The 12,321-nt window shown below is 44.0% G+C and overlaps 1 long non-coding RNA gene across 2 annotated transcripts in view; it reads right to left on the reverse strand.

Annotated features, from left to right (window-relative positions):
- Positions 1-11,475, reverse strand: part of LOC110396393 — a 49,235-nt gene extending 37,760 nt beyond the window's left edge. For both annotated transcript variants that reach the window (XR_002436949.1, XR_002436948.1), the window contains exon 1: positions 129-11,475. This is a non-coding gene — a long non-coding RNA (uncharacterized LOC110396393). The remainder of the gene's footprint in view (positions 1-128) is intronic.

The raw sequence follows: 12,321 nt of genomic DNA on the forward strand, positions 1-12,321 counted from the left end.
GGGCCAGCCCCAATACCAACCCTTGGGGAACACCACTCATGACCAGTTGCCAGCTGGATTTAACTCCATTCACCACCACTCTCTGAGCCCAGCCCTCCAGCCAGTTCTTCACCCAGCAAAGAGTGTACCTGTCCAAGCAACGGGCTGCCAGATTCTCCAGTAGAATACTGTGGGAGACAGTGTCGAAGGCTTTGCTGAAGCCTAGGCAGACTACGTCAACAGCCTTTTCGTCATCCACCAGGAGGGTCACTCAATTATAGAAAGAGCTCAGGTTGGTCAAGCAGTGCCTGCCTTTCATGAACTCCTTCTGGCTGGGCCTGATTCCCCAGCTGTCCCACACATGCCGTGTGATCTCCCTCAAGATGATCTGCTCCATAACCTTTCCTGGCACTGAGGTCAGGCTGATGGGCCTGTAGTTCCTCGGAGTGTCCTAGCAACTCTTAAAAGAGACAACTGAAGTTATAGTAAAAACAACACTACCTACCCAGGAGTGGATGAAAGACTTGATGCATATTCCTAAAATGAGTAACCCAATCTCAAACAGTAACATGCTGAATCACTTATCTGAATCAGTGTAGTTGCTTGTCCTCTTGGAAAAGACCCCCAAGACCATCCAGTCCAACCAAGAAGCTGTACAGCTCAACTGCTTAGGAAAATCACTGGTATCTCCCTTCTGGCCACTAGCTCAAGTTTGTCTAGATAAAAATTACCAAAACCATAGTTGCCACTGGGTAAATAGTAGTTAAGAAGTAGCCTTGGGCACTTTCTCATTCACAGATAAACAGAATTTTACCTAAAAGTATTCAACCCAATTGCCAAGCAATGGCAGTTACTGATGGGCAGCCCTGGGCTAAATAGCCCTGGGCACAACTGGTTCTTTCATGACTGAAGCATGGTGGAAGAGGACAGGCTGGCCATTTGCACTTGTGGAGCCTCGGCTTTAAATGCTGTCCGGATTTTAGCCCTTTATTCAACAAGTGTATCATCAATCCACTCCTTCAGTCCTTCAGATCCTAATTAGCATCCATGCCGAACTAAGGTCAGCAGAAGTCGCAGCTTTTCTATATTGGCATTGCTTGGTCTTGATTCTACAAGGAGTTGAACAATGTGATCTTAAACTTTTGAGGGAAGTCCTGCAAGAGAGCTGTCTGAGTAAGGGAACATCGTGAGTTTACTCAGGGCACTCACTTGACCATTGAGCCCACAGAGAATGGTAACACAGCTGAGGCTTGTTCTAAACCTCTCCAGGCCCTTCCAAAGAGAATGTGAGGGAGGTCTGCGAAGCGCTATAGCATCTGCTGCCCAAACCTGCAAAGATCAAGCAGTCATTACATTGAAATCAAAATGGCTCCTGGATATTTATATAATACATGAACTTAGTAAAAACATCAGATTTTCCTTGTCCTTTTTGATTTCTGTAACGCTGGTCACCAATTGATCTGTGAAATCAAAGCTGAAAGAACTGTTATTTCAAGACTTGCAGCTTAGTTATAGTGATTATTTTCAAGTACCTCTCCTGTGGATTAACAGAGATTAGCAAAAGCACATATTTCAAGGTGTGATAGTAAATCTCGGACTTTTTAGATTGGCTTGCTGAGAGTTAGATTTAAAATAGGCAGTTTCTTTTATTTCCTATGTTACCAGGGGCATGCAATGAGATCTGTGATATCACCTTTAAAATTCCAGTCTCTGCTTGATTCTGGATTCCCTTTGTTCAGGGAGAAGCTGCCCCAGCTGGGAACCAAAAGTTTTTTGTACTTTTGTCCTCGTACAAAAGGTTTAACAGTGCTGCACTTCATAAAGAACACCATTATCTGTGACCTTTATCACCAGCACAGCAGCAAAAGGACCTGTTATGAATACATTTCTCTTACATAAGACAATCACAAAATGCTTTTACAAGCATTGTTCCTAAAAGATTTGGCATTTGCCATCTGTGAGAAAATGGCCTCAACTGCTTCCTGGGAGCCAAACAAATTCTCATTCCATTTTAAAGGAAAAATACTTTGACCAAAAAAAAAAATAGGAGAGATTTAGGACTTCAGCCATACACCAGAAGACAGCAGTGACTGTGGCTCTGCGGAGCTCCTGGCCAGCTTCTTGTAGGAGGGTTCACACAGGGCTGCCCCAGACTTGGTGATGAACATGGACTTCTCCTCATTTTATTCTTCAAGGCTTTAATTTTCGTACCAAATAAAAAAAGAAACAACTACTGGTGGCAGAGGAGGCTTCAGGTCATCCCTCAGCCATTTACTTTGGCATCTAACTTGTGCAGTTTGTCTTCGTTCATCTGCTGCTCTCACAGGGAGCTGGGGCCTGGAAGTCCTGCATAGCTGGCTCTCCAACACAGACACTATTGTACATGAATTTTAGATGCAAGAGTTGGCAATTTGAACAGAAGCCTTTGAAATTAATAAACCAGCAGAAAATTTCTGCTTGCATTTGCTGAAACAGCAGCTGTGTGGACCTTCTACATCAGTCAGTTTGTCCACCAAAAAGCCCCTTAGTGGTAAAGGGAATAGCAAGCTTGAAAATTACTTCAGCACTGATCAGAGCGTTTCAGAAAGGATCGCTTTTTTTGCTGTTCGTTTGTTTGTTTTGATGGTTGGTGCATCAAACCCAATTCAGAGAAAACCATTTCTGAGGCACCCTTCCAGGCATCTTGCAGCCAGGCAGCATTGTTATCCAGTGCTGGAAAGGCTGTGTAGCTGCAGCTACAATTGAGTTTTGGTCACATTTAATTCGTGTCCAAGTCTTCTTCATCACCATAGACCAAAGAATCAGAGAATCACCTGAATATTTAATTGAATTTTTAACATACAGTTCTGGCATGACATCAAAGGAAATCACATTATTATTATCCTTCTACAGAATAGGAAACTAAGGCACAGAATGTCATTATTTTGCCTAAAGTAACCCAAGGCAAAGCCAGGAACAGAGCCTCATTGCCAGAACATTGGTTTATAGCTATGTCTTCTGGAGAACAGCTGTCCTCAGGTGGTCAGTACAGGCTAGAAGGCAGCTTCACTCTTTCTAAAATACTCAGTTGAGAATTTTAGTGACATCTCAGAGTACACACAAACCCATATTAATGGCATGGGGGACACATGGCATCAGCAGCAGTGCGTAAGACTCATTTCCTTTCCAGATCCATTGTTTGTGTGTTTCCAATCTAAACTTTCAGTTCCTTGAACACCACCAGGGGCGGTGACTCACTACCTCCCTGAGCAGCCTGCTCCAGTGTCTGACCACTCTTTCAGAGATTTTTCCTAACATATTTCCAACAACTTAGCCTAGCTGTCAGTAATTAAAGGTAAATAAACATACTAAAGGAAGAAAATTTACAGCATTGACATTTTACCTTTTATGCCACGCTTTTCACATGAAAAAATCCATTTCCATTGAGATATATAGTCTATTTACCTTTCACACTTAGATCTCCATCATTAACTCATTATTATAAACTCAGAAAGGCTCCATGCTACCAGACTGAGATTTCCTCCCTCTGTTGCTCCAGAATCACAGCAAAGCGGGGTCTGTTTTGCATCTACAGTAAGAGCAGGAGCTTCTTGCCTGAGCAGAACATTCAATCTCCCTTAAGCGCTGGAGAACATATTTACCACCCCACTCTTCCTTCTGGTAGCCTGGTCTGTAAAACTCATCACAGGTCTTATTAGACAGGTTGTGAATGAAGTCTGAGAATGGCTCAGCTTTTTACACGCACCCACTGCAATTACACTGAGCGCTGCTGCACTCTCCTGCCTTTGTCTTCTGCGTGTGATTTGCTCTTTCCTTGCCGTGTTCATCTCATTCCAGCAAGTTTAAGTCATAGATGTCTGCGTGCATAGGAAAGGTTTGGCCCAATCCTGCAGACAGCCCGAGCGCTTGCTTAACGTAGCAAAATCCTCAGCGACAGCGTGACAAATCCTGTCTCCCACATGACTCAGCAGTGCGCTGTAGCACTGAGTCACGCATGCTTACGACAGCCGGGCTGCCTGCAGGCTGCTGCTGGCATCGGGAGCTGAGAGGGGTGGGGGGAGCTGCCCCCGCTAGAGCCGCATTAGACTCTTAGTGAGCCTGACCCTTGGCTGATCTCCTTTCCCTTCCTGCGGACTTCGGCGGCTCCGGAGCGTCCCTCCTCTTGCTCAGTTCTGGACTAGTTGTGCATCATGTCGGCAAGGAGAGACTTGGAGACAGCTTCCCAGAGGCACAAAGGAGCTTTGGCAACAAAGCCGAGCAGAGGAACTGCACGTATTCAAGCTCTCCCCAGTTTTCTGCTTGTTTTCATCTGTTCACCACACTTGGGCATATTTCTGTTTTCTCCCTCCTCCGCTTGGGACCACACTCTGGTCACTGAAATAACCCAGTGTGAAAGGTTTGGGGAAGCATTACAGCATTCTGAGACTTTTTGGCAGTCTCTGCAAGCCACTGCAGCAGTGCAGCTGAAGGGACAGGCAGCTGCGCCCCAGAACATCACTAAAGCAAGTGCAGAGAACAATCCTTCATGATCCCTCGGGCTGTAAGTCACCATCTGCACATGCACAAAGCAGATTTAGAATGCTGAGACTCAAATCCCCTGCTGGTCTCTACATCACTGCAGTGCTGGAGCTCTGGCAGTGGCTCCACAACATGAGAAGCAAAGAGAAATCCCTCTCATTTTTACCCTTTGGCAGGGTGTACAGCCAGTTAATAGGAGAAGCCATTTGAACCACTCAGAAGGCAAAGACCTTCCTGACTTCCCATTTCTCTCCATCTGTGAGAGGAAAGTGAGGGTCTGACGAGTTTGGGGAGACAAAATGAATAGGAGGACAGGAAAAAAAGCAGATGGGGAAAGAGGGTTCTTAAAGTTGTCTTAAAAGGCCATTTCTATTTCATAACATTGCAAGCAGCTGAATCCTGGCTGCTAACAGAGTGAACAGTGAAGATCTAGGGTAGTGGCACTTCCTTAAACAAGACTTCAGTTTGACCCTAATAATGGCAGGGAGACTTGAGAGCATCAAGTATGGCTGACGTGTTTTGGAAACAGCACAAAGACAGGTGAAGGAGCAGACAACAGGCAGTAGGGATTTGGTACTGGAGGCTACTGAAGAGCAACATGGAGCTGCCAGCTTGCACCAGGCCACCTGCTATCTTGCAGCAGTGCTAGCTTATGGAGAAGGTCAGATTTGAGAATGCAAGGGTTAGACAGCAAGGTTGGCCCAGACATGCCTCAGAGTGAGCCTGCAAAAGCTGTCAGCAATTGTTAGCAATGGCTAGCAATTATGTAAATGGGCTTTATCAGCAATCAATCTCAAATGCTCCTGAACCAATTGGACACTCTCCTGTGCTAGCTCAGGAATGACAAAACCTACAGTGGATAAGGGATGAGAATACATCCTCATACAGTTCCCCTTTACAGACATGATAACACAGTTTTCTTCTGTGGACAACTCCCAGGACCTGCACAAGCCTAGGAAGGGCTATTAGCTCTTCCTGATCCTGGTCTGGGATTTCAAGGCAAGGGCTCTCTGGCATCTCCCTTTTGTTCCCAGGAGAAAAAGCCACCCAGTGGTCCCAAGTTCAGCCCAGAATTAACAACACCCTTTATTTTCTGCTCATAATGCACAAACAGAGCTACTAAGAGCCTCTTTTTTGTTAACACATGTAAATCTAAAAGAAATCCGTAGGAATTGTTGTCAGCTTTTCATATATGCACAAGGTCTGCACCAACCAAAAGACAGAGAAGCAGAAGAAAAGAGTCACTGAATCATTGAATGGCTTATGTTGGAAGGGACCTCCGGGATCATCAAGTTCTAACCCCCTCCCAAAAAAAGAAGAAAGGTGGGGAAGCAGGAAGATCCCCACCTGACATGAGGGACCTTGACCCCACTCACCACAAAACTTAAGGACAGCAGTAATTCTCCCCACTTAATGATAAGAGAAGGTGAAGTGCTCTCTCTCACTGACTCTCATACTCTTTCTTTCTCTTTTCCACAGTCTTCTAATTTCAGTTAATTTCAGAGTCTTCTAATTTCATTGCTGCAAGTTTCTTTAAATTGTAATTGGATAATCTTTCAGATTTGTGGGCATCTGGAGATACAGCCCTTATTTTTTGCAACTGAGAGTTACTAAATTAAAGAAGGACAGACTAAAGATACTTTGCTTGTACTGCAAGTCCTGTTTTAACAGCAACTATTCTTAAGGAACCCTATAAAGTTCCAGTGTTGTGTTTTCTGCCTAACAGGACCCTAAATTTATGAATATCTTGATGTATATGTGTCTTATTGAAAACTTGCACCTTATCCCACATGATACCTACCCTCAGCCTTTGAAATCCCAAATGTATAGACACCTTTGGAACTAACTTCTCCAAAGTCATTTAATTTTTTCACTCCCTGCGCGTGCAGCTGCGGCTCCTAGTCTCGTGCAAAAGCCCTGTGCGTAACAGGAGGGAGCCAGTGGGGAAACTGAGACACCCAAGACTTCTTTAAGGACTTGTACAGCCAGCTACTGACTGGGTGGCAACAGATTTTTGTTCATTTTAATGAAGGAATAGCAACTCTAGGAGATGCTCACTGGAGACTTCAAAGCTTTTTTTAGCAAGCTAGTTTATCTTTCAAAATACTGAACCAACTCCCGGGAGACAGGAGCTAAAGCGCTGAAGTGCACAGAGGAGGTGATGCTGTACTTACCTCTGCAGAGTGCTAATAAGGTCTGTTAGCACAGAATCCAAAGTTTTCTATAATGTACACCATGCTGCACATTGCTGGGGGGAGAAGAAAACTCAGTGCTCTTGGGAGCACCGGGCACATCAGCCATACAGATGATGTGGAATACCAACTGAACTGGTCCTCTCTTATGTGGTAGAGGTAGCAAAGGAGCATTTTAAACCCAAAGATATTATTTAAGATAATAAATATATAATATGTATATGATATTATAATAATGAATTAATGTCTTCCTAAGCTCCTAAGTCTTCAAGAAAGTTACAGATTGATACAGTCAGTATGGTGGGAAAGGCTTACCTCCAGAAGTGCCAATCTGTTTTATTTTATGCCAGTAGATTTTGTACCAGAGGGACAGGACTGGAGAAATCCTCAAAGAAGGCTCAGCTCTTTGCTCAGCTCTCTCTTCTTCTTTACTGAAGGTTGTGAAATGTTGCACACGTGTAGCTGTGGGGGTCAGCTGAGGTCCGGAGTGCTTTACAGATCACTGAGCTCATCCTTAGTATGAAGCACATGCACTTTGTGCAAAGTATATATTGATCATTTCCAGTAGTCGTGCACAAAGTGTCAAGTATCCGCATCCACTTCTATTACTTGGTGCAAAACAGTCAGCCCCAGAAAACACCAGACTTAAGGTTTCTCAGGTACAAAGGGCAGGGAAAGGGTTAGGGCAACAATGAACTCACCATGGCTGTCTCCAACCATCAGTGCCAAGACGTGTATGCCAATACTGTCACTCTCCTTGTACACAGCTGATAGCTGAAAACTCTGATGTGGTGAAACCTGATGCAGCTTTCTGAAAATCTTTATTTCTCAAGAACCATACATTTCTCAGTGAGATATTAGTTAGCCATCTAATTAAACATAATCTTCCAGGTGTTATAAGCATTATAATGCTTAAAAAAATAAATAATCTCAAAAGAAAAAGAATGCAAATTAAGCAATAACACCAAAGAATCCTAGTTGGCCAAAACCACATATTTCTAAGTTTACATATGCTTGTACTGTGGCTTCATTACAAATCGGATCCAGGCAAGCTATTCATCAGCTCTCTATACAAGTACTACTAAATTATGTGTTCATACTGTGTGCTCATGCTAACTCAAAGGATGTTGTATATTGCAATACCAAATTAAATGATTGGGTATTGTGTACTGAAATGTAATTGTATTTATTTAATGTGTATTCCAAGGAAGGGTATACTTTACATTCAAAGCGTGTGGAGTAAAAAAAAAAAAGTGCTAGTCTGCTGGCATGGTGCAATACCATAATAGTAATGAATCAAAGGAGTATTAAAAGAATTGCTTCATTTGTGCATTTAACAAGTTGAACCACACACAAAGCAAACTGTCATCACCTTTTACTCTTTATCTTGAACAATTAGCAGAGCTAATGACTTCTCCTGTTTTCTGCATGAGACAAGATTTGATTCAGTCCCCGCTGGAGAACAGTTCATGCAATACAAGGAGATGCATAAAGGGGAAGGTAATCTCTTTTATCTGTTAATGTTTATCTAGAGTTACTCTCCCCAGGCTCAGTCAGCGTAGTGTATCCCAGTATTTGGAAACAGCTTTAGAGCTCTGAACTCAAATGTAGCTTTCTTTCTGGTTTTCAAAGGTATCTTTTGATGACTCTCCCTGCGAAGTCCTAAGAATTAAACAGATCTCTTTATGGAAACAAACGCATGGAGCACCATGGGTTTACAAAGACTAAGCGCACAAGGAAAACGAATATAAAATCCACAGAATTACAAAATGAATGCTAGTGGGGAGAGTAGCAGGCATCAAAGAGCTGGGACTCAGGAAAGCGTTTGATAAAGTGCCTCTCAAAATATTATCTCCCCTTGGCTTAGATGTGAATACTGTCACGGGAACCATCTGAAGGGCTGCAAACAAGGAATAATAATAGACAAGGGGGCTGTGACTCATGTGTTCCCCACAGGGATGACGGGTAGCTCTCATTTCACAGAGCACCTCCACTTGTTATGTGGAAGGGGGAATAAAACAACTGGTTAATAAAATATGTAGATAGCACTAAGTCCAGCAGAAGGGGTGGGGGTAACATAAACAAGGACAAGAAAAATAATACACAGAGCCCTGGAGAGGTTAGAAATATGGTCAGAAAGTAAGTGAGAGGCAGCTCTTGGAAAACAGTAAACTAATTTATCACAGAGCAAATAACATTCACTGGGAGAGAGAAGTATGGAGAGCAATAATGCTGAAAGAAAGCTAGGAGGAAGTCAGTGATGCATCTGCATTCTGACAGAAGAGAAAAGACTGTTGCAGTTTTATGACGCTGTCTATGCAGAGCAGAGAGCACAAAGTGGAAGATGGCCTTTGAGCAGCTATGGAGAAGGGAAAATGGAAATGCTGATCCTGATGTCCACACACAGCAGTGCTGCTGCAGTGACTACAAGGAAAATCCTAATTGCTCCTACCTCATGCAGGAGCAGATGCATGTAAATAGAGCTCTCCCACTTCTAATACAGGCAATCCAGAGTTCACCCACTCCTCGTGTCTTGGCCTGAGGCAGCAAATATTCAACCTCATCCACGATGTTTTGTTTTGTTTAGTTTTTAAGTATTGCTCTGCTAGAAACTTTGGATTTAGAGAGGCACAAGACCAAAAGGATTTGGGTTCAGTTTAGGATGTCTCATGACCAAAAAATACTGACGATTAAGAAGGAATCTTAGAAGAGTATAAAAGTGATGAGGGATGCAGGGAATAATTTGAGGAAAGAACGAGAGAGCTGAAATGCTTGTCTTGAATAGATAACCACAGAGATGTATGATACCAGAATGGGGATGGCGATGGGTTGAAAATACCAAAAAGGCAAAGGCTTTCGGCAGCTGACCTATCACCAATAAAATTATAAAAGGAGAAATGCATATTAAGTGTTGTGAATGCAGTCTTAGCAAGAAGGATGCGCAAGCCTATCCACTGAACAGCGTGGCAGGAAACAGCCTGTAGGAGACAGTGTCTGCATAGGAGTCAGCCTTAAAACTGGAGTTATCAGTTGTCATCATTTCTCTGAAGGAGACAGATCTAAGACAACTGAGACCAGCTGAAGACCTGTTTTGATAGGACTTTCCCACCCCCATTTATACTGAAGCTAAGTTAAAGGTGACAAAGTCTCAGGACAACTGGCTTCTCCAGGAGACAATTCTTTACTTTCAATTGGATTTCTAGGTCATTGTAGACCACATCCAGCCCAGTTCACTGCAGTGGGTGCCTCATACAGAGTCATGTAGCTCAAGTGGTGGGACCCTCTGAAAACCCCTGCAGTGTTAGTTCTCTTGGATTCAACACTGTGTGGGATCAGTTGAAGACAAGGCCAAAACACCCCTGAGACACAATGTTTCTGCCCCCATCTTAGACTGCCTTCACAAGCTAGATATGTTTGAAGACCTTGGCTGAATATATTAGCAAACATTGAAAGGGACACAGTTAATGAAATGTGATTTATCCTTTCTAAAGGGGGACAGCTGTGCTTAAAGCAGTTAAGTGAGGTCCTAACAATTCAAAGCCTCTGAGGTTCTCCAGTATCCTCCTGGATAGTAACTCAGCTTCTTGTCAAGGGTTTGCTCGTGTTTCACAGATCCTCTGAAGGAGATAGTGCACAAAACACCTTCTCTTCCCTACAGAAATAAACTGAGGGAAAGGCTTCATCTATGCCTGGACCTGGATGGAGACTTCTGGTAGTCTTTCTAAATGGAACATGTCCTTCCACGGTTCTCCATGCACCTGAAGATCTGGGCAATCTTCCCTGAGTCAATAAGCAAAGGGCTGAACTGATCCTGGCATTGTCCTGACACTGTCACTGCAAGGGTTTCCTGGTGGAGCAGGCTTCCAGACTGGTATTCCAGCACAGTCTTTGGGTTGAGCTGATGAACAAGCAAAAGGCAAAGATGCTGCTATGCAATATTAACAAAAAGACAAATTATGAGACACAGTTCTTACTCTGTAACAAAACCGGAACATTTAATTTCCTCTTTGCCTCTAATTGCAAAGTGATGCTTAGCATACACTCCTTTCAAATCCTTAAACCTATGGCTATAAAATAGAGCACAGCTGTTAAACTGAATATTTTGTTACTGACACATAGATTTATTACCTCATTGGAATTTCCTTGAGTAACAAAAAAACGATAAATTGTGTCATCAGTTATATAATTGTCATCCTGCAATTTCAGTGCTGTAGGACAGCATGGCATCGACTATGAGCGGATAATGAATATATTGAGGTCGCCTTCCAATTACAAGAGGAAAGTAATAACATCTCTTAATCCCCTTCGTGCTTCTCGTTTCAAATATAAGTATCCGAGAGGGACTGTGAGGGACTCTCCCTGCCGGCAAAGGCAGGAAGAACCGGAGCTTGCCCAGAAAACCTGTTCTTCACCAGGAGAACTCCTCTCACCTCCACACCAAAGTCTTCCCAGCAAACTAAGAGCTTCTCAGTGCCTGCTTCTCAGACTGTGCCTTCAAGATTTCCTTCAAAATTCTATCTTATTGTATGAGACTCGCTCCATCAGGCAACCTAGCAAACAAAATGTGGTGGGGCAGTGAGCAGCCTTAATTGTTGGGGGGAGAGTAGTCCCTGAGCTCATCTAACTCTGAAATGACTGGAGCAAAAACGAGCTCCACTTCACTGAGCGTCTGGGTCAGGGAGCATCCCTGCAATGCAGATCAGCTTCTCTAACTACACAGACAGTGTAAATTTTTTTTTCCAGATGAATTTTTTTCTACCTTACAAAAAACAAGGTGTTTGAAATCCTGCAGTCCCTTCTTCCATGGCATGGCAGTGGCATGGCACTGGACACTCTTCCAGTGCCGTTTGCAATCCCTTCCCTTGGGACACCCAGGGAAGCTCAGCTCCAGCCCAGGCACAGTGGTGCTGCTTCACCTGCCTGCAGCAGTCAGTGGCAGCTGAGCACAGCAGCACAGGAGCAATAAGGAGGTGAAATGCTACAGTATGAGCGCTCCAAAGAGAAAGCAGCAGCCGGTTTACAGCTTAATGGAGTGTGGCTGTGGTTGAGGATGTACCCAGCTAGGAAATATCAGAGAATGGCATTTAGGCATTTTGTAGCAGAGAAACAGCACCAGGGGCGGTGAGCTCTTGAAGATGGGAACTGGAAATGCTGGGCTTTATTTCTCTGAGCTGAAGCTTTTGCTACATCAAACAGTCAGAGCATCAGCTGTGAGGGGCTGTGCTGAAGCTGCTTTGCGCTGATGTGACAGCGAGCCGGTCCGCTCCCCAGATCAGGCTGATGGCTTTTGCTGCTGCTAGGATGTGGCGTCCTTGAAAAGGGGCTTTTGAGGAGCTGGGGGCAGAGTTGACACCATACAATTCAGTGGGATCAAATGACTCATTCCATTATGTTCTTTTGGAAACTGCTGTCTGAACTGCGGTAGTTCTCCACAAACGCTCGACAGAAAAAAATGCTGTAGGAGGAACCTCCAGGAGAGCATCTCTTGGGCAGACAAGGTCTGCTCTCCTGTGGCACCCCAACCTCCAGGAAACACCATCTCTGTCAGGCAGTGAGCTGCCCTGAGCAGTTTACCCTGGGGCAGCAACTCTGTCCTGTAGGCTAGTGAAGTCCTCACCTCTTCCTCCCTTTT

Source organism: Numida meleagris, chromosome 1 (genome assembly GCF_002078875.1).
Source record: "Numida meleagris isolate 19003 breed g44 Domestic line chromosome 1, NumMel1.0, whole genome shotgun sequence".
Taxonomy (NCBI): Eukaryota; Metazoa; Chordata; class Aves; order Galliformes; family Numididae; genus Numida; species Numida meleagris.